The sequence below is a fragment of the Sciurus vulgaris genome, assembly GCF_902686455.1.
Source record: "Sciurus vulgaris genome assembly, chromosome: 7".
Classification (NCBI taxonomy): domain Eukaryota; kingdom Metazoa; phylum Chordata; class Mammalia; order Rodentia; family Sciuridae; genus Sciurus; species Sciurus vulgaris.
In genome coordinates this window covers 120021500-120043874 of record NC_136467.1, presented here as the reverse complement: position 1 = coordinate 120043874, position 22375 = coordinate 120021500, and positions in this window count along the sequence as shown.

Here is a 22375-nt window from a genome sequence, read left to right as displayed (position 1 = left end):
AATGTCATGAGAATGCTGTCGAGCATCCGCCCTCTGATGACAGTCATGCAGACGGGACTCACACGACGTTTCTCCTGTGGTTGGGTTGTTAGTCATTGCTGGTGTGTGTGTGTGTGTGTGTGTGTGTGTGTGTGTGTTTGTCGGTAAGCTTGGAAAGGAGAGGTAACAGGGGACTTGTTCCAGGAGCTGCTGGGGACACCACGTGGACGTGCGTGTCAGCCGTGGGTCCAGCAGGCTGGCGGTGGGGAGTGGGGAGCCGCGGGTCCCCGCTTTGCCCCTGCCCCTTCTCCAGGCTGCAGGGCAGGCCTGCTGCTAACCCAGCTCCCTGGTGAGCCAGGTCCGTGAGCAGCTGAGAGGTATGTTGATTTCCTTTTAATGCTGTTCGGGGTTCAATTTACCCAGTGGCACACTAGTAAATAAATAAGAAAACCAAACCTCTGACAAGGGAAAATATGGAGTTTTCCTCCTATATTCCTGAGTAATATCTCAAAACTTTTGTGACTCACGAGGGCCTGTAGTGTTTGGCTAACAAAGGAATGAAAAAAGAGGAGGAAAGAAAACCATCCTGCTTCATATATATTTGTCAACAGCTTTACAGCAAGTGGAGAATATTCCACAGAATGGGACCCTGGGCTCCACCTAGCCGACACCTGGACCCCCAAGGTCTGTGTCTAAGCCCAGGGAAGGGGGACCTGATAACTCTATCCCTGGAAAGGGCGCCGTTTCCTACTGCCCAGGACCCATTACCCACCAGATCTCCTGACCCTGATCCCTGGGGGCCACCAGAATCCGGGTGGGGGAGAGGAATTATGGCACCACAGTGGCCCAAATGCTCCGGCTCAGAGCCTGTAGCAGTTAAGGGGGTGGGAGGCAAACTGGGGAGATCCCCGGGTAGGCGAATGAGGCTGTAGAAGCAAAGGACAACAAGGAGAGAATGACACTAGCATTCTGCCACCGGTGTACCTGAAGGCCTGTGCTGAGACCCCATCGTCCCTCAGGCTCTGGGCGTGGCTTGAGGAGAGGGGTTTCAACAGTGGTCACGCAGATCCAGTCATGAGACTATTACTAATAAACTGGCCATTTACTGAGCACCTACTAGGAGCTGGATAGGATCTTGGGCTGGAGCCACAGATCCCTTTGTTTTCGGGAGGTTTATAATCTGGTGGGAGAGAGGGGTTCAGGGGTACTGAAAAGGCTAAGGAGAGTTCTGGTCTTCCAGGATAGCTGGGGGAACCCCAAATTAGAGGATGTTTAAAAATTAATTTTGAAATCCAGGTTCTAGTTGATGTTAGAAACTCCAGCCCTGTCTCTTCAGGGAACTCAGACCCAAGGTTACCAGGAACTGCAGTAAGCTAGTTTTTTCTGGGAGAACTTGTCAAATCTGGCACAGATGGGACGAGCAAGGAGGCGGGGAGGGGCTGGGGAATGTGACAGGGAGAGGAGGGGTGAGGCGTCTGACCACTTGCATGTGAAGTGAATTAGACCTGTGGACAGAGTTGTCCACAAAGCCAGGACACACTTTGGGGAAAGGGACAGATGGGGGCTGTCTGCTGGCCCGTGGTCAGAAGCAGTGGTAACCGAAGTCTTCTGCATCCTGAAAGGAATCAATGAAGGCAACTGAGAGTGAAATTGCTCTTTCAGTTGTGGGCAGTTTGAGGAGGGGAAGGCAAGGGAGGTGAGTGGAAGTCAAGGGTTGGGGTGAGGGGAGATGGCGGGGATACGCTGTCCCAGGCTGGCTCCCACCCAGGCGTGGGTGGTGCATTCTGGCGGAAGGGAGCCGTGGCAGGGAGCTGTCCAGCCCCAGGTGCTGAGGTCGACTGTGGGAGACAGCTCTTTCTGGTCTGCAGCAGTCAGCCAGCTTCCTACCCAGGGGTTCTCAAAGTGTGGTCCCCAGACCAGCAATATCACCACTATCTAGAAATTTGCTGTGAATGCAAATGCCCCACCCACATTTACAGAGGCAGAATCTGTGTGGAAATAGGGTACACAACAGCAATCTGTTTTTAACAAGCCCTCTGGGAAATCCTGATGCCTCTCAATTTGGAGAACCACTGCTTTCCATAGCTTTTCCTACTCCTAATTCCAGGGCCCAGTCCTTCCCTCTAGTAGGCAGCCCCGTACACAGCTCTGTGACCCCACCTACCCCTCTACTTCTGGAAGCACTAGAAATGTGTTTCTCATCAGTGCTGAGATCCACAAGGGAGGGCAATGCCCTGCTCAACAGTGCCCGGCACAGACCCTGGCACACAGCAAATCTGCATAATGAACGGATGCAAGGATGGATGGATGAATGCTACAGAGGCAGCCAAAGTGTCTTTTAAAGACCCAAACAAGGGCTCAAGTGCAGCTTGTAGAGCATTCTTCAAGCACGCACCAGGTCCTGGGTTCAATGCCCAGCACTGCAAAACAAACAAACAAACAAAATACCCCAAGCCCACATGTGTGATCTGGTCACTTTCTTGCTTAAATTCCCCCCCCTCCCCCCATGGTTCTCAGTGTATTTAGGATGAAATCCTGTTCCTCACCATGGGCCTTGGCCTTCAAGGCACTTGGGTCTGGACCTTGCAGCCTCACCACCCTGATTCATCCCGAGGTCCCGCTGTCTTCCACACACCCCAAGCTCATTCCCGCCTCAAGCCTCTGTGGGCTTCTTCCCACTCCTCAGGGCCTGGCTGTAAGGGCGCCTCCTGGGAGAGGCTTGCCCTGACTCCCTGACCCCTCACTTCCCACCCTGTGCCACTACCTTGCTGATGGGTATGTTGTTTTCCTCTCCTGGCACTAGTACATGTCCAAGGATGAATTGGGAAGGACGTTCCCCCATTTCCACACATCTCTCCACATAAACAAAACTAACCTTCGTGTGGATGGTTGACATGGCCTCAGATCTAGAAAACCTTCCTGTCTGTATTTAGATTTTAAGTAAGAACATTGTGTGTACTTAGCAAACCCAGCTTTAGGAGGAGTTCCCTTCCACCCATCCTGTTGTCCAACACCTTTGGATGGAACTTCCAGCACAGCCAAGGACCTCACCTTTTAATCCTAACCTGGTGGGAGTCACAGACTTAGGGCAAGCTGGGCTCTGTAGCCTGGAGTGTTCCACTGAGCAAGAATAAAAGAGGGCCACACAGGGAGGAAAGAGAGCTCAAGACCCCAAACTTTAACACGCTCAGAGAGCTGAGGGGGAGATGGCTCCTTTGGGAGTAGGGCCAAGGTACATTCTGGTTCATCAGAGAAGGCACTTGTCTTGGAACGGGGAAGATTATAAAGGGACATAGTCTTCTAAGAAAACCGTACATTATTCTGTGAAGTGCTGACTCCATGCCAAGCACTGTTCTAAAAGTTTTGCTTATATTAATTTGATCCTTATAAGAACCTATGAGGCGCCAGGCCCGGTGGTGCACACCTGTAATCCCAGTTACTCAGGAGGCTGAGGCAGGAGGATCGCAGGTTCAAAGCCAGTTTCAGCAATTTAGCGAGGCCCCAAGCAATTCAGTGAGACCCTGTTTCTAAATAAAATTTTCAAAAAAGTGCTGGGGACGTAGCTCACTGGTTAAGAGCTCCTCGGTTCAATTAAAAAAAAAAAGAAGAAGAACCTATGATCTGAGGGCTATTATCACTCCCATTTCACAGAATGAAAACTGAGATGTGGGCAGGTGTAGTAACTTCTCTAAAGCTCCCAGCAAGGAAGAGGTTGGGGCGGAATCCAATCCCTGGAAATCTGGCTGGAGTCTAAACTGTCACCCTTTACTGCCTCTGCAATAATGACGTCAGCGGCGTCCTGTTTCTGTAGGTCTTTGAAGTCTCCACAGCCCCTGCGCATGCTCCAGCTAGTTCTGAGGACTCGTGAAGAGGCCTGGGCAGGTGTTTGCTCTGTTTTCTAGTGAGGGTGCTGAAGTTGGTGAGGCAGACCATAAGGCTCCACAAATGCAAAGGAGAGAGAGAGAGAATCAGGGCTCAAAGCCCCGCCATCAAGCCTGGCCACCTGCTTGCAAGAAAACCTTCAGGGTCCTTGTCCTCCAACCAGAGCCACGGAGCCCTGGCCCATGCACACAGAGGGCATGTGGGAAATGGCAGCGAAAAGCCAGCAGGCAGCGCCTCTCCCCCTCCCCCGCCGCTCTCTCCCAGCCCAAAGCTAAATATAGCGCCGCCAGGAGCGAAGCGCGCGCGTCTGCAGCCCCTCTGCAGATCCATCACCGAGCAGCGCGCGGTGCAGATTTTGCAAACAGCTTGAGATTACTGAATTAATTAGAATAAAATTAATCAAAACACCCACCACAAAGGAACCTGAGCATGTGGAGTGTGACTGGGGTGAGGACGGAGGCGCAACGGAGAGAGGGCCCCACAGGCGGCCTGGCTTCCTGCCCGGAGCCCTGGGGTGGGCCAGAAACCAGAGTCCAGGCGCGGGGCGGGTGGAATCCGGGTCCTGCGCACCCCGCACCTCCCCAGGCCCCGCTCTGCACGGCTCCAGAAGGAGAGCACACTGCCCTTCTGTCCAGGACGTACCTTCTGTGGAGGAGGCTGGGGTCCTGATGGAGGGCTGGGCTGAACCATCAAGGAAGTGATGAATGGGAGAGGTGGACCGGCAGGGACCAGGCAGCCGACCAGAGGGAAACCAGTCTGGACCTCTCGGCATCATTGTCAGCTCCCCAGGGCGGGCGGTTCTGAGCGTTCTCACCCAGTTTCAGTCCTTGTAAGTTGTATCCAGTGCAGAGGACGGATCTTGGGCCAGACCTTCCGTCACATCCCAGCTGGGTGATCTCTCTGAGCCTTAAGTTTCCTCATCTGTTAAATGGGGACAATAGATAGCAGTCCCATACAGAAGTAAGGTAGGTACTATGTAAGTGTGGGCTATTAGGGCATCCAGCAGTCAAGAGTTCCTGTCCCTCTTCCTTCAACTTGGCCCTCATGTTTCCTTCTCCTTCCTGCTTTCGCGCTCTGGGTGGGGCCTTCATTGCTCTGGTCACTCATCCATCCATTCATTCCATAAATGATTACTGAACTCCCACTTATATGTCTGGGCCTAGATCAGAGCTTGGGGACGTAAAGATGAGGTCCAGCCCCTGCCTTTAGGAGGATCCCTGTCTAACAGAGGGGCATGGAAGCACCTGTTCAAAGTCCCAGGGTGAGAGAGAAAGCATCCCATAGAGATTTGATCCGCGGGTCTCTGGGAAAGGCATTCCAAGCCAGGGAACAGGATGTGCAAAGCACTGGACCAGAATTAGTTTCCTAAAACACAAATTTGATCAAGTTATGAAAATCATGTTTTTGTGCATGAACCTGCCATATCCCTGTGATCTCACCACGGTCCATACTGTGGATGACTTAAGGACCTGCCTCGGTTTCAGTTTCTGTCTCCAGTGACTCACCCCATACTCGCCAACTCAAGCCCCACCGACAGCGAGGTGCTTGGAGCTGTCTTCTCTTCTGTAAAATGGTAAGATCATCCGTGGAACCTACGTGATGTTGCATGCTGCTATGGTTTGGATCTGGAGTGTCCCTCAAAGGCTCATGTGTTGAAGGCTTGATCCCCAGTGCAGCAATGTCCCAAATGGGGTTTGGGGAAGTGATCAGATCCTGAGGGCTCTGACCTCATTGGTGATTAGTCCATCATAGTGGAGTAACTGTGGGGTTGGTAGAAACTGTAGAAGGTGGGACCTGGTTGAAGGGAGTGGGTCCTTGGGAGCATGCCTGTGAGGACTATATTTTGTTCCTGTCCCCAGCACCCCCCCCCCCAAGGTCTCACCTTTCTCGGCCACCCTGTGGTGAGCAGCTCGGTTCCTCCACACCCTCTGCCATGCTGTGCTGCCTCACCACAGACCCATAGCAATGGAGCCAGCGACCGTGAGCCTTCAATTTTATTGTTTCCTCCTTGAAGTTTATTTTCTCAGGCATTTTGTCACAGCAACCAAAAGCTGACTGACACACATATAGCCAGGTGCTTAATAAAGACGCACCTCTGCCCTGCCAACACGCTCAAGGCTGATGGGTCTGGTTCTGTTTCAAGTGTATGCAGAAGCAACGCCAGGCAGAATTCAGAGCAGTGAGGGAGTCAGCAGAGCAATGTCTGGTCCTGGCTTGTCCTCCAACATGACTTCTTTGGGAATCTTCCCCTAGGGCTCCTTCCTGAATTTCCTCATCTGCAAAATGAAGTGGTCTGGCATTTCTCAGCAGGGGGCGTTATGGGCCTTTGGGGAGGAACAACTCTGTTGTGTGAGACCATCTATGCTTTTGAGAACCCCAGTAGTGAGCACAGCCTCCTCTTTCCCCCCAGCAAACAGAGGCAACCAGAACCACCCCTTCAAGTTTCCAATCCCTCCCTCCATGCCTCAGGTTAGGAATGGGATTTGAGAAGCATTTTCCTGATCCTTTCCAGCTCTGATCTACCTATCTGGGACTCCTCAATTATGTCTAATACATCAAGGAGACTCTGTACATCCCCCCACAGTCTCTACAGGAGTTTGGGGTTCATGAAGGCAGCAAACTATAAGTCACCAGGGAGCACGTATGGTCCAGGTTCTCCAGCTACACTGAGAATTTCCACATCTGGCTCACCACTTACCAGTTGATGCTGGGAAAGCTACTTAACTTCTCTGAGTTCCAACACTTGGTTTATTTGTGAAATGAGCAACAGCCATGAGTCCCTGGTTCATAGAGTTATTGTGAAGGTTAAATAAGAAGAAATGTGCTGGGCTGGTGGTGCATGCCTGTAATCTCAGTGGCTTGGGAGGCTGAGGCCAGAGGATCATGAGTTCAAAGCCAGCCTTGGCAACTTAGCGAGACCCTGTCTCAAAATTTAAAAAAAAAAAAAAAATATGAAGGGATGGAGATGTGGCTCAGTGGTTAAGTGAACCTGGGTTCAATCCCCCCAGAAAAAGAATAAATGTAAAACACTTAGCACAGAGCCTGGCTTGGAATGACATACTCAGTTCAAGGTTTATTGGGTCATCTGGGCAAAGATTAAATCTCAATTTTCTCATCAAATATGAATAAAAGTGCTCAGGGATGTTGTGAGACCAAATAAGCAATATACCTTCATATGTGGCATACAGTCGTCCCTCAGTGGGACATGATGGGGAGGAGTATAAATGAATCACTGTCAGTTTGGCAGTATCTTTCAAAATTACACAAGCACATACCCCTTGTCCCAGCAATTCTGTCTCTTGCTAATTTTCTTATAATTACATTTCCAAGTGTGCAAAATAACTTATGTACAAGATCTGAATTAGTTAGAAAAGAAAAGAAAAGAAAAGAAAAGAACTCTAATTATCTGTCCCGTTGTGGGCAGTTAAATCAATTATGGGACATAAATACACTGGAATACTATACAACTATAAAAAAGAACAAGGGAATTCTTTTGGAAGGATCTCCAAGATACATTGGACCAGAGAAAAAGGAGGTTCTATCTGGAATGGCAGTGTCTAGAAGGATTCACAGTGGATCAGCATCAGCGACTGCTATCTTCAGGGAGGGAAAAGGGAAGAGAGAAAGGCTTGTGTGAATTTGGGACCATATGGATATAAATGCTATTGATAAGTATAAAACCCAGGGTAAAACACCCAGAATAGTACTAAGCACAGGTCTGAAGTGAGTCTCTGTGCAGGGGATGGCATGAGGCCTGGCTCCCCTGCTTCTCTGGCAGATGGGCCATCACTATCATCATCACACACACTGCCAGGGTCCAAGCGGGTGCTTGGCTGGGGCCCAGGAGGTGCTGTGCCCCCTCAGGGCAGGCAGCCGCTCAGTCCATCCCCAGCACCTTGGGAGGCCACTTTCCTCCCAAGAGGCCCCCACAGTTTGGGGCCCGTAGTGCCAAATGCCTGATTGTTCTGCCTGTGAGCGTGCCCCTCAAGGGTTCTGCGGGCGTCTGTGCGATTGGAAAAGGAGGACATTTCACAGACAGCCCTAACCCTGGGCCCCTTCTTCCTGCCTGGAGCAGAGAGGCAGCTGCTGTAGCGCATGGTGAAGCAGCTCTGAGGAGAGAGGTGTCCGTGCTGAAGCCTCCCAGGGAAGAGGGGGGCGGGTGGGGCTGCCGAGCCGGTGGAGTCAGACACGCCTGGGTTCAGATCCTAGCTGGCCATGCACCACCCTGTGTGGTCTTGGGCAAAGCATTTAGGCTCTGTGGTCCTCAGTTTCCACATTTGCAAGACGGCAGCAATCACAGCCACTTCACAGGTTATTGTGAAGAGTCAAGGTCACATTTGCAAAGCGCACTAGCACGGAGTAATGACTGAGGGAAGAACTGGGGTAGCTCAGTAGCAGAGCACTTGCCTAGCCTGCTCAAGGACTGGGGCTCCATCCTCGGTACTGCAAAACAATAACAGCGGTAACAAAGGCAAGGACTTCGGTGCAAGTCATGTATTTGGAGAGTGAGGGGGGCAGGGCCAGGAGGAAAACCCACAAATGGTGTACCAAGGAGCAGTTACCATCCTAGGTGCGATGCTCGATCCTCCCGCACCCCTGGCAGACCGTGCAGACTCGCCTCAGAGTTATCCGAACAGAGGGACGGCCACACACCAACTCCCCACGGTCATCAGGGAGGGCAACCCTAACACTTCCAGCTGGCCTGGGGCTCAGGGCAAACAGGCTTGGAGTGAGGGGGTCATCAAAGAATCCCATCAGAAGTGGGTAGTGGTGCATGCCCATCATCCCAGCGGCTCACAAGGCCGAGGCAGAAGGATCTCAAGTTCAAAGCCAGCCTCAGCAACTTAGCAAGGCACTTAGCAACTCAGTAAGACCCTGTCTCTAAATAAAATATAAAAAGGACTAATTAGAAAACAACAACAATAAATCTATATATATATTTGGGGCTGGGGATGTGGCTTAGTGATTAAGCACCCTTGGGTTCAATCTCCGTACAAAAAAATAAAAAAATAAATAAAGAATTCCATCCGGCAGAGAAGCACAGGGTCCATGAACCAGACCAGCAAGTGCTGAGGGTGTGTGGGCGGAGCTCCAAGAGCTGTGTCACACGTGTTTTAACACGAGCCAGGCGCTGTTTTAAGCCCTTTACAAATACCAACTCATGCACTGTGTTCCTCTAACACAATGAGTAACTTGCCCAAGTTCACCCTGCTAGAAGGAAGAGCCAGGATTTTAATGCGAAGTCTGGTTTATCGGATCTAAAGGGCCTTAGACACCACTTAGATCAACCCTTCATTTTATGGATGGGGAAACTGAAGACCAGAGAAGGAAAGCAATTTAGAGTCACACAGCAAGCAAGTGACAGGACCGGGAATTGAACTCAGATCTCCTTTTCTGGCATGGCTCCTGCCCTGCTCCTTAGCCCCAGCCTTTTCTGCTCTGGGTTACCAGACACAGGTGGTGGCTTTCTGCAGAGCTGGGTGCTGCAGTGCGGAAGCCAGGGGGCCATTAATCGGCTGGGAAGGCAGGAAAGGCACAATCAGACTATGATCTTTAAGATGCATGCTTCGAATCTCAAAATCAGCAAAGTATTCAAGACCCAGAGGAAGTGTGTGTCGCCTGTCCCTGCTTTTTAACCCCAGGCTGTCATCAAAGAGGAAAAGAGGAGCTGGGTTCACCAGGGTGTGAAATTTCCTTTTGGTCTCCTGGGGTGGGGAGGGAGATGAGAAATTGCCATGCACCCCATGTGTAATTAAAGGCTCTAGAATTTCTTGAGGATTATGTTGCCTAGAGACTCAGTAGGCTATGGGTGGTGGAGCTGGGCCCTGGCTGTCGTGCCCCTCAGTAGACCAAGAGCATGGTGTGTGTGTGTGTGTGTGTGTGTGTGTGAGAACTGAGGAGAAAGCACAATTGAAAAGATGTAAATTAACTTTTGAAGCTCGGAATTCTTAGAAAAGCCAGAGCAGGGGTTGGTTATCTTTACCCGGGGGCAACATTCTAGAATCTTCTTCCTCAAGTTGCCAAGAGGTCATGTCTTTGCCAATCTTAGTGGTTTGCTGCAGATATGCTTGGTAAGATAAGGATGACCAGCTTATCTTGGTTTCCCGGGTTCTCTCCTGAACATGCCATGTCTGGAAACCCTGCACAAAAATCAAGATGGCTGGTTATCCTAGGAGAGACCCTTCCAGTTCCACAAGGGCTAACTCCGGACCAAGAGAGGTCAGTTGTTTCAGGGTCAGTTGGGACCTGGATGAGGTCAGGGTTGTGACAAGAGCAGATTATCTGACCCTGTTTTCAAAATTGTTTCTAGGTCTCGTTTTTGTATATCACCTTTATCTGACTGCTTCCTCAAATCAGGTCACACTTCTGTCAGGGACTTTTCCTGCTTTGGGAAGGGGTGTCTCTGATTTCCTGTGGGCCTGGTTGGTCTGGTTGGCAGGGCCATGTGTCTGGTGTGGGGATAGTGCAGGCTCAGGGCTGAGGCTGGGATATGAATACTGTGCAACTTAGGAAAGGCTTTTTTCCTTCTCTGGGCCTTATGTAGGGATTGGACTGGGAGGTTTTTTATTTTTTTATGGGAAGTTTTTATTTTTTTAAAAGAGATTTATGTTTAAATTACGAAAATAATGCAATTATTTGTTGAAAGAAATTTAACAGTACAATAATTTCTGAGTGAGAGGTGAAAGTCCCCTTCTCCCATGGGACAACCATTGTTAACAGCCTCTTTTTTTATCTTCCCAGAAATTTTTCTATGCATATGCAAGCATATGAGTATATATAGCCTTTATTTAAAATGTAACACAAATGAGATTGTACTTTACATGCTATTCCGCAACTTGCTTTTTCTGTTTAACAATATATCCTGGACATCTTTCCATGTCCACACACGCATAAATCTTTCTCATTCTTGTTGCTGCAGAATGTTCTGCCTTAAGGATGTACCTTGACTTGTTTACTCGATACTGCTGGTTTCTTCGGTTTCTTCGAAGGTCCCCGCTAGTTCTCCAGCCCACTGCCCAGGAAGAGAAAGGGCTGGAGCGGGGAGGGGGGCAGAGAAGGGGGAGGGGCTGGGGCTGGGGCATATCAGTTCATTGTCGACCCGGGAAAGCTTGGTGTCTGTCGAATCTCTTCACGGAGAGACAAAAAATGATTTGGAGAAGGGTAAGGAGGAAACGGGAACTTCTAGGTCCAGATAATTGGGTGCTCTAAAGAGGCACAAAATAGCGCCCCCGCCCCAGGGTGGGGCCGCAGACACTAGGTTTTCTGCTCATGCAATGTGTCGGGGCTGCAGTGCCTGATAAGTTTTTTTCATTTCTTTGTCTTTCCTGAGAGAAACTCATGATTATCACCTTCTAGGTCACCAGGAACAGAGCGCAGAGGGACAACACAGCTCGGGCGCTTCCAGCTGGCTCCCATCAAGAAGTTAGAAGGGAGCCTGCAAATACATTTCCTGTTATCATCTCTCTTCTCCCGAATGACTTTCCCTGGCGGGGCTGGGGGAGGGGAGGCGGGCAGCAGGCCCCTCAGGAGGACCTGGGCAGGAATATTAATGCCCCGACTTTCCAGCGCAGGGGGAGGGCGGCACGGCCCGGCCAGGTTCGGGGAGGGCCTGGAAGATGGTTTCTGCGTGGCGCGCTGGAGGCACAGATCCGCCACCTCTCGGCAGGAGCCGCCCAAATCCTAATGAAAACATCTCCTGGCTGCTGGCAGGGCGCCCCCCGACACACCGCCCGGGCTTCTCCGCCACCCGGGGAGAATGGGCGCAACGCGCGGACACCCCAAGCGCGGGGCTGTGTGCGCACGGTACCATCCTTTTCGCCTAGCCGGTGCATCCATCTCGCTGGGTCTAGATAGATAATACAATCTCTCTGCCCACACCCCATTTGCTGGGAGACAGCCTGGGCTTCTGAATTTTTTATGGCCTCACTTAGCTTGGAGGAAATCCAGAGGTCAAAGCCGGCGCAGACGCTCCAGTCACCTTGTCTGTCCGGGCGCGCAGCCTTTCCGAAACGGGCTCACCCACGGGGCCCTAAATTATGGCGATTACACTGCAATTCGCGGCGCGATATTACTTTGATACACTACCTGCTGCAGCCCGGCCCGGGAGGCGTGCATTATTTACCAGGGAGGCTGCAAGCGCGGCGCACTAGAGCCGCCGGCGCTCTGCGGGGTCCCTCTTGTCCCTGCAGCCCTCCTCTGCCCGCTGTACCGGGTCTTGGGGGAAGTGCGGGGAGGGCTGGAGGAGCCCTTTTCTTTTGCAGTGACCTTTTTCCGACCGCAATATGGGCCCAGGGAGGGACGAGTGGCCAAAGTGGCAGCTGGCCATGAGAATGGAAGTGGGTGGGTGGTGAAAAATGCTGAACCCGCAGCTCCTTCTGGCTATTAAGGACACTCCTGACCCTCCTTAGCCGGCACATGCGGACCTTGGTCGCGCGCACACACCCTTGGAACCGCATGAAGAGCGCGACACGGAGCGGCCCGACCCCCCCTCCGTCCCCCCCCCCCCCCCCCGGCTCCGGGACTCTGGCCAACTGCAAGTAGCGGGTTAACCCGGCGGCCAGACTCATGGATTCTTTTGCTGGGGACTTAGAAGCTACATCCACCTCAGCGGATACCCAGTTTTGCCTTGGTTGGAGGCTGGGGGCCGAAGTTGGGCAGCGGGACTCTTTTTGGCTCCCCCATTATGGTTTGGCATCAGCATCTAGATTGCAGGTTACTTCTGCTTTTATCCAAAGCGGTCCTTAAGGGAGATGGATTTCTGATTGAAATCCAGTCAATTGGCTCAGAGGCTCGGAGGGCGCAGCGTGAGCACACTTCTGGGGAAATTGCCCTGGGTCTGGGAGGAGGGGCGCGGGGGAGGGGACAAGAGGCTTGTGCCCTGCTCTGAGCCTGTGAACACGCGCCTTGCTCTTGTTGGTATGCTCTGGTTGGTATTCCCAGAGTCCCCCCAGGGAATCTACCCTGCTTCTCTAGCTTCCTGGGTTGATCCAGCTTGAAATCTCCTAGGGAGATCCTCCGAGGTCACTGCTGTTCAGTCTCTGGCCACCAGACAATGTGTGATAGAGCGCCTGAGGAGGGGGCTTCAGCTGGTGAGATGGGGCTCCTTTGGTGGTCTGCCTAAATGTGGATTCATTCTGGAACTAGTTCTTGTTCTCCAGAATTTACTGTCCAATAGGGAGAGGTAATTGGTCCCTGCAGGACACACCTGCCTGGGGATAGTGCTAAACTGCCCCTCACTCTTCAGCAATATGCACCGTGTTCAGGCCTCCACTTTCCTTAAACCCCAAACCCAGCCCTCCTTCCCTATGGGGAGCAGGGAGGAGCCTGGTGGGTACCTCTGACACTCCACCCAGGTGTCCCCATCACCCACACATCTTCAGTGCAGGGGATCCGAATTCTAGATGAAGCCTTCTCTTTAGCAGAGTGTGACTTAAAATGGATTGCCCTCAGAGGGACAACAGGAGTCTTGGAAGCCTTGGGGGAGTTTATCAGCCTATCAGGGGTAGCTGGAGAACTCTGTGCCTAGGGGTCAAGGTGGGGAGGAGAGGCTTGAAGGAAGCAAACCCGCACAGGGAGGTGAAGGCTGAGAACTGCCCAGAGCTTCCCAACTGCTTAGAAAGCGTGGCGGTGGCACCGGACGTGGGGACCAGAGTGACGCGTTCCCTGGGATCCCAGAAATGTCAGGAGCTCATCCTGCCGGCTCTTCCTGGGCCAGCAAAGAACACATGCATATATCATTTCTGTCCACTTGGGGACTTGCCTGAGATGAGATGTTTTTCAGAAGGAGTCTGGTTGCCGCAGAAGCAGATGGTGTTTGGGGGCAGCCAAGGGCAGGGAGAAGGAACAGAGGAGCAGTCGGAGCCCAGAGTCTTTGCCCTGTGCCTGCCCTTTACAGACAGTGTGGCTGTGGGCCTGTCACTGTCCTGCTCTGCTCTGCCTGTTTCCCTTGTGAAGAACAAGCAGGTCCCCAGTGGTGCACAGAGCAAGCTAGGCCTGGCTCCCCTGCCGCGCTCAGGACAGAGCACTGCGCGGGCCCATGCTGGAAGATTTATTTTTCTATTTTCTGTTCAGTCTTCCAGGTCATGGTGGGTGGGAGGCAGAGCCTGACCAGTCACACCTGCTCATCCTCCGTGGCTCTTGGCCTCGTTGTTTGGCGGCTCCCTGGCTGGATCTGTGTTCCTGGCACCTGCACATTTACTTCTGTCCCTCCCTGTGGCTATCAGATGGGTAACCCTAGGTGTGGGAGTGGGTGAGACAAGAACATCCATCCATTACTAACTGACCCTTGGGCTTGGGAAGGATCTCAGTGGCCATCTAAGTTCAGTGGACACCTTGTGCTCGGGGCCCTCCTCAGAAGCTCCGCTTCTTGTAGTGGGGGGCTCACTACCTCTCACTGACACTCTCTGGGCAAATTCATCCTTTTCCAGAACCAGAGTTGAGTTTCCTGTATCCTCTTTCACTAGTCCTAGCTCCTCTTCTTGGGAGCAGGACACAGGAGTGGTTCCCTTTGGATGTTCAAGGGCTGCCATCTTGTCCACACCCCACCACCTTCTTGGGCGGTTGCTTCTGTGACCTCTTGATCTTTGCTCTGACAGGACTTGATTGAGCTTCCTGTCTGATGGCAGAGCCCCGAGCCTTCAGGGAGCTCTCAGTCTGGGAGATGCAGCAGAGGGGAAGAATAACAAAGTCACACAGACGTAGGAACTGGTGAATTTCCAGCCAGTGTGGCTGCCAGTCTGGAAACCTCTTCAGAGGGGAGTGGGTTTAGCCAACTCTTCCAGGAAGAGGCGTCTTCCAGGTCTCTCTGAAACAGCCATCCTGCCCATCCTCATAGAGTGCCCCTCTGGGGCCTGGGCCTGCCCTGGTGTCCCCTCCTGCACTGACCGGGAGACAGATGTGGGAGGGATGAGGCTCTTCAGTTTTCCCTGCCCACCCCTGGCCATCCTGGGGTGGCCCCACAGGCTTGGGACCACTGACAGGGCCCAGGGGGAGGGCCTCTACCTCCGGGCAGCACCTCAAGGTCTTCAGTCTCCAGCCTGCCCTGTATTTCTTCTGACTCCCAGAAGGTGTTCCTGAAGGAGCTCCCCGCACAGAGTGAGCCTTGGCCGCCATTCCTCCTCCCCGCCCCCCGCTCTTAATTTATTATTAACTCTGAAACTGACTTTGAAATTATGGAAGACCGTGTTGTTTCTTTCCTAGGCATCTCTTATGGTCCCCAAGGGGAGGTGAGCAGAGAGTGCCAGATACACAAATATGCTGTGAAAACCCTGTGGATTTTCAGCTCTAGCAAGGGGAAGGAAATTAGCTGTAATAAGCTGCTGTCGCCTCCCGGAAAGCCTCCAACGCAGACCCTCAGAGGGGCTCCTGCCCCTTCCTCCTTCTTCCCCCTGTCCTGGTCACCTGGCTGGACACCTCTGTCTTCTGTCCTCCTGTCCTCCTGTGGCGTGGCTTCCTCCCCACCCAGTCCTGTGACATCCCTGCTGGGGATCATTTTTGGGGGCCTGTGAGGAGGAGGGCGCAGGCACACAAAGAAGCCATCCCTGGCTCACTCCCCAAGCCATTAGCTTAAATGGTGGTAGGAGAGGCAGGTGGGAGTTGATTTTCATTTTCCTAGAATTACTGGAAGGGAGAGGATTATTTGGAAGTTTCTGAGAGGTGAAAGAGATTCATTGGCCCCCCAAACAAAAGGATCAGTAGGCGTCTGGCCTTTCCTTTTTCCTTTCCTGAGGAGAACCAGGGGCTAAAACCTTTAAGTGACTATCCCACAGCAACAGCTGCACTTAGGTAGAAAATAGCCCTGGGCTGTGACTGGGGCCGTGGAAGGAGCTGGTTCTAGCCCCTTAGTTGGCTTCCTCTCTAAGAACATACCCCAGTGTCTTCGTATTAAACATTCACTGAACTGAGTAGGTTAGATTGCCTGATAACTTGCTGTGCGACCTCTGGCAAATCGCCTAACTTCTCTGGGCTTCAGGTATTTTCTATGTAAAAGGAGAGCAGAGGTGAAATTAATGACTAGGAGGGACACAGTGTTTTATAACTGTGACCCAAATACACTCTCTCTCATGTCTACCAATCAAAGTGACGTGCTGTCTCCTGCCAACCTCTTTCACTGGTAATACTATTACGAGGAAGGTTTCACACCCAATCGGGGTAGCTGTGATCTTTCACTACTAATAATTATCTTTGAGATTTAAAATTGAAGCAATAAAATGGATTGCTACCAATACTGCTGGATCTTTTTGCTTTAAACTGTCCTGAGATTCCCCCTTCCTCCTCGGTGAGACAACAGGAGGGAAAGGTGTGGACCTGCCTTTGACTCCTGGTTCTACCACACACCTGCCATGTGACCTGGGGCATGTTCCTTCACTTCCTCATGCCTCGGTTTCCCCATCTATAAAGTGGGGAGAGTAATACATCATAAGGCCGTTGTGACTTGAAGGGCTTAGACCAGGGCCTGGCACCTGGTCCGTGCAAATGCTGTGATCACTGAGTACCTCTAGCCTGGACACAACTTAACCACAGTGCCGGGGCCTGCTTCTCAGCGAAGGTGGGCTCTAGCCAGGTGCGGTGGCACATGCCTGTAATCCCAGTGGCTAGGGAGGCTGAGGCAGGAGGATCATAACCTCATAGCCAGCCTCAGCAACTTAGTGAGGTCCTAAAAGCAACTCAGTGAGACTCTGTATCTAAATCAAATATTTTTAAAGGCTGGGGGTGTGGCTCAGTGGTTAAGCGTCCCTGGGTTCAATCCCCGGTACCAAAAAAAAAAAAAAAAAGAGGTATGCATCTTGTTTTTACCATGCTCGGCCCCAACTCTTTGCTGGAGTGATCAATTAGAGACATATAATGTCTGAATCCCGCGGGGCCTGAGGGGGTGGCCTTCGAGGTGCCCTCCCGGTTAGCACATGGGGGCGGGGCGTGCTTCTGGTTAACAGAACACTCTAGATGGCGGACAGCGGCCCTTTCCTTTTGGTTTCGTTCTCCTTGTCGCTGGAAATTCGTTTGAAATGCACAGATCCCGTTTCTTGCTTCAGTCAGCAGGGCTGCTAATATTCCTCGGTGGGGAGGCAGCGGGGATGTAAAAGAGTCTGGGGAGGCTGTTGGAAGGCTGGGGAGTCCGTCCTCCTCTCCCCGGGGGCCTCCACACTGTGAAGGGGGAGGGAGGCCGTCTCCTCTCTGAAGGAGACATCAGGCGCCAGAGAACACTGCTAGCTGTCCAGTGCCGTCAGGCACCGAGGCCTCACCGCAGAAGCTCTGCACCTGGGTGTCCATCGCAGGGCAAGTGACCCGATCCCAGGCACCTGCAGGGGAACCCAGCCTGGCGGTGCTGAGCGGGGTCTTCCCCCTGCAAGGATCAGAGTGTCTTATTCTCCCTCGCTGTTCTTCTCTGACCCTGTTTTATTCTATGTGTTAGAACAAAAGTCTAGATAATGACACTCCCAGGAACCAGGACTTCAGAGGTCGATGGGCACACGTCACACATGCAGTGAGTGGCCTAAACACCACACGGTCGAACTTGACACGAACGCTGTAGCCACCCTCTGGATGCCCAGAGCACTTCCTCACACCAGGTTCACACCCCGGGCTCTGGGGACGTAGATGTTCCTTCATTTGACAAGTGTTTACGGAGACCTGGTCGAAGGCTGTTCTGAGATCCAGAGAGATAGCCAGGAACGAGGTCGAGATGGTCCCAGCCCTTGGGGATCCCCCAGTGAGGTGAGGGGGTGTTGAGATCGCCACAAGTAAGGCAGGCGGGCATGGCAGAAGGGACGGCGGGATGGGGGTCAGTAGGACAGGACAGGACAGGTTCTGCTGGGTGGCGATTCTGCTCGTCACAGTGCCTTCTCTGCAGTGGAGACACTCACTGTCACAATCGTCATGATGTGAGATGATGACCACTGGACATTTGCTGGTGCCATGTGCTGAACAATTACAAAGAATCGAATCCCCACTGAAACCCCAGGATGAGGGTATTGTTGTATTTAATTATTTATTTTGTGGACCCAGGGCGTGGGGCACAGAGAGGCTCAGTGGCATCACCCAGCCGAAAAGCAAGGAGCTGAGATTGGAGGCTCCTGACCCAAATCTGTGAATGTCGTTGCTTTTGGGGGCTCTGGGATAAGCATTTGCACTGTCATCTGAATAATTACACTCCATCGGGTATTCTTCATTCAATTTGACCCATTTTCAAAATGCACTTGGTAATTTGTGGGGTTTATTTTATTTTAGTGAGGAGGGCTGCCCTCGGGAGCTGAGAACCTGGTGGGTCAGGGGGGTTTACAGTTCCAGGATGGAAAAGCAGAGAAACCAGGAAGTCATGGAGTGGGACCATCCAGCCAGTGTCGCTGACTGTGCAGACTGAAAAGGTGGGTCTGGAGAGGGACAGAGTACCACCCAGAGCCAGGCACCACGCACTGTGTGGTTTCCTCCCGCAGCCTCCTGCACGTTTTGAAAAGCGTGTCAGATTCTATTAAGAGTAACCAAGCACAGTGTTCAAACAAACACGATTTCCACCTATTTATCCAGGGACACCACAGCTTTGGCGGCAACAAACATGCCCATTTGTTACTATTTGCAAAGATGGTGTACACCAAACAAGGGCTTTCTGTAAACAAATTAAAAAGTAATAAAGTGGCCCCATCTGCATACTCCAGCAATGTGCTTCCATTTTAATGAAGCTCGCTATAGCAAAGCCATTTTGATGGCTTGTCAAACATACTCACCCCCATGGCTGAACACGGGTTGTCGCGCAAAGGCACTGTCTTTCCTTCCTGCAGTGTGCACCAGGCACCTGGCATGGGCAGGCAGGGGCACCGAGGACCCAGGTCATCTGCTGTGCTTGGGAGATCCCAGGCAGGCACGCAACACAGTTCAATATAAAGATCAGACTGCGTGTGACGGGCCCCACGAGCCAAATGAGCAGTAATAGTAATAATATTTAATCAGCATTGGCCATATGGTGGGTGTTGGGACTCCTCAGATTGCTCCTCCCTGCACTCCTCCACCTGGGCTGTGCCCCTGGGAGGCTGGCCTCTGTGGAGCATGTTCCCGGGCTCTGGGCCCTCCTCTGGGGGGCACTGCCGGAAGCCAGGCACCAGTAGAAACCAGGAGGAAGTGGGAGAGATTAGGGTAGGGATGGTCCTTCTCCCGCAGCCTGGCTTTGCCTCTGGGTTCCTGCGACTGTTCCCTCCCCTTGCCCTCTAGGCTCAGGGGTGACCAGCTCCCAAGGTGGCCAGGCTGGGCTTCTGTATCATCCTTGGTGACTTTTCTCACCTCTTCCCACATCTCTGCCACAACCCTTTGGTGGAAAACCAGTGGTTTGAATGGACTATCTTAAGGTTAGCACACAGCCAGCGCTAAGCCCTGAACAGAAATGCTCTCCGTACGCAAAGCAACTGTGAGGTGGGAGAGGTAGGGACCCCAGGTACAGAAACTGAGGTTCGACTTGCCCAAGGCCTCAGGGATGGTAGAATTGGAACCTAGTCCTCGCCTGCTGGGAGAGGCGGCTCATCCTGTCAGTCTCAGGCACTTCTAGAAAACGTCACTGTCAGGCAGTCATCAACTGGCAAACGTTCACTGAGCACCTTCGATAAGCCAGGCACAGTGCGAGGCGCTAGGGTTCAGGGGTGGAGCCTGGCTCTTGGTTCTCCTCTTTGGCTGCAGGTTGGCTTCACCTGGGGGTGGAGAAGCCTCAACATCCTTCTGCCCCAGCCAACAAAGTCAGGATCTCCGGGGGTGCAGCCCAGGCGCTGCTGTTTTAGAAAACTGCCCCGGGGAGTCTAAAGAGTACTGAGGCGAGATCCACGCCTGCGCGCACAGGGGAGCAGAGAAGGTTGGAGAACGTGGCTGGGCTGGTTGGGATCATAGCAGCCCTGGAGGATCTGGAAAGGCTGAAGCAGGCAGGAGTGAGGGCCGGGGAATAACTGGCCCGTGTGTTTGCTAGGCCCAACTCCGCCACGCCTCCAGCTCCAGCAGTCCCTGCGGCTCCACAGCACGGGAGTGTCCCTGGGGGCCGCTGAGAGGCCGGGGGCACTGGTCAGGCCGGGCATCCACTACCCTCCCCCCCCCCCCCCCCCCCCCCCCCCGCCCCAGAACTTCCCACTTCCCGTTGGGAACTTGATGCTGCATCTTGCTGCCCATGGACCCGGCGGGATCAAGGGAAATTTTAGGTAATTAAACAAGTGTCACTCCCTGCCTAGGGCAGCTGGAAGCCAAAATCTTGTCCTGGAGGTGACCAGGAAGGAGACAGGGCCCTGTCCTCGGGGAGCCCAGCCTAGAGCAGTGACCACCTGGCCCGGGTGCAGTCCTAGGCCCTAAGGAATGGCCAGCGGCAGCCCTGTGGGAGGACGCAGCCTGGCAACAAGTGGTTTCTCCCCACGCTGCTCTCTGAGGGGTGGAGCAGAAGGGAAAGGGAGCCCCCGGGGCAGCCCAGCCCAAGCTACGACTGCTCCTCAGGGACCCCCGGACCCCCGCCACCCATTGGGCCCTTCTACTGGCCACCTGTTAAACGCCCCGTTCCCCCATCCCGTGACCCCTTGAGGCCTTGAGGCTGCCTCTTTCCCTCTTATCTCTAGATCCTCCCCCAGGACCCCCAAGGACGAGGACGCAGGCCCAGCAGCTGGAGCGTTTACCATTCACCTCAGGTTGCTTGAAATCTCGACCTGTAAGATTACTTAACCCTAACAGCAGCACGGCAAGCTGGTTTCTATTGTTAGCTCCATTTTCTAGTTGAGGAGATAGAGGCACAGAGAGGCTAAGTGACTTCCTCTAGGTTGCAGAGCACTGGAAGTTGAACCCATGCCTTGTGGCTACAGAGCCCCTTCCCCTGCTCGATATTCTGCCCCTTGGGAAAGTAGGGCATAAGGCCGTGGCTCTGACAGGCGGAACCAGGGAAGCTCTGGCTGGTGTCCCTGGGAAGGAAGGAGCTCGGCCTGGAGCTCTCCTCCCATGGTGCTGCCCTCCCCTGCCATGGAGGGACTGGGCACGGGGCTGCTCTGGCCTATGGACAGGGAGCAGCATGGACTGTGAATTAACTGCTGCTGGAGGCGGGCGGCTTCCTCTAGCCCACACGGAGGACGACCCAGGGCAGAGCAGCTCCAGCTGTGCTTGCCGTACCTGGGGCTCAGTCGGCCTCCCTTCTGCCCCATGTCCAGGGAAGGGAATCATGCTGGCTTCAAGGTGGGCCTGGAGCATCACAGAGGCTAACTCACCATCTACCCAGGTCCCCCTCTGGGTGCTAGGACCTGTGCATTAGCTCATGTAATCCTCACAATAGCCTTGTGTGGTGGGCAGTTGTTATCTTGGTATTGCTACAGGTTCAGAGAGGTCAAGTCACTTGTCTAAAGTCACACAGCCCCTAGCTCCAGAATCAGTGCCCTTGGGCACTGGGCACTGACTTCCTCTACATCTTGCAGCCTTGTTGAGCCATTCCACACGGTTTGGATTTTTTTCTCAAAGACTCCAACTTTCTGAGGAAACAACTCAGGCAGGGACCCTGACCCCCGTCACATCACCTTCGGGACTTACTGTGGCCTTCTCAGGTGCCTGCACCTGTGTCCCCAGTGTCTTGCTGGTGAAGCACTTTACAAGACTGCACGTGATCCCACCCCAACCCCATGAGGTGGCTGCTCTTACTATCATTCCCATTTTACACACGGTGACACTGAGGCTCAGAGAGGACAAGTGGCAGAGCGGCGACTGGAACCTGGGCAGTCAGCCTGAGCGATGGTGCAGACAGAGGAGGGGGAAGAGTTCCGCAGGGGCGGGCAGAGATGCGGACATCAAGGGTCGGGGAGCACGTCCAGCCTGAGCCGGTGGAGCCCCAGCCCTGTCCCACCTGGGACCAGAGGCTGGTGGGAGGCACCCCGAGGCCCTGAGGTGACTCAGCCTCCGCGGAGGGGAGAGGCTGGCTCGGCCGGAGCATCCCTCCTGCTGAAGGCCATAAACCTGCCTCCTCGTCCCCTCCAAAGGAGCTGTTTCCTTGCTCCTTGGTTCTCCCAGCAACGCAGTGCCAATAAGCACCTTCTTTATGACCAACGGCAGACACATTGAGCTGGTTAGGGATGCTCCCCTGCCTGGTGTTTGCCCAGCATCTAAGAGGAGGCCTGGGCCCCATTCACGCTGCTCAGTAACAGAGCTGAGTGACTTCTTTCTTTTTAAATAGTTCCACTCCAGGAACCAAGTCCCCTAATCTCCTTTCCAATCTTTGGTTATAGCACATTATTAATTCCACAGCCATATGGCATGTAAAAGGTCTCCCGGTTCCTGAGAGCGCAGGCTGGGAGGACACAATCCTGCAAGGTACTGACTCCCCCAGGGGTGGCGTGGGGGCTGGTGCTTCTGGAGTGCTCAGCCCAACACATGCTGGGCGCACGGCTGTGCAATGGGCAGTGACTTCCTCCCAGAGAGGACCCAAGAGGGGCAGGACCTTGGCACATTATTCAACCTCTGTGGGTCTCAGTTGTCTTACCCCTGATATCTGTAAATCAGGGGTAATGTGGTGCCCACCTGTAATCCC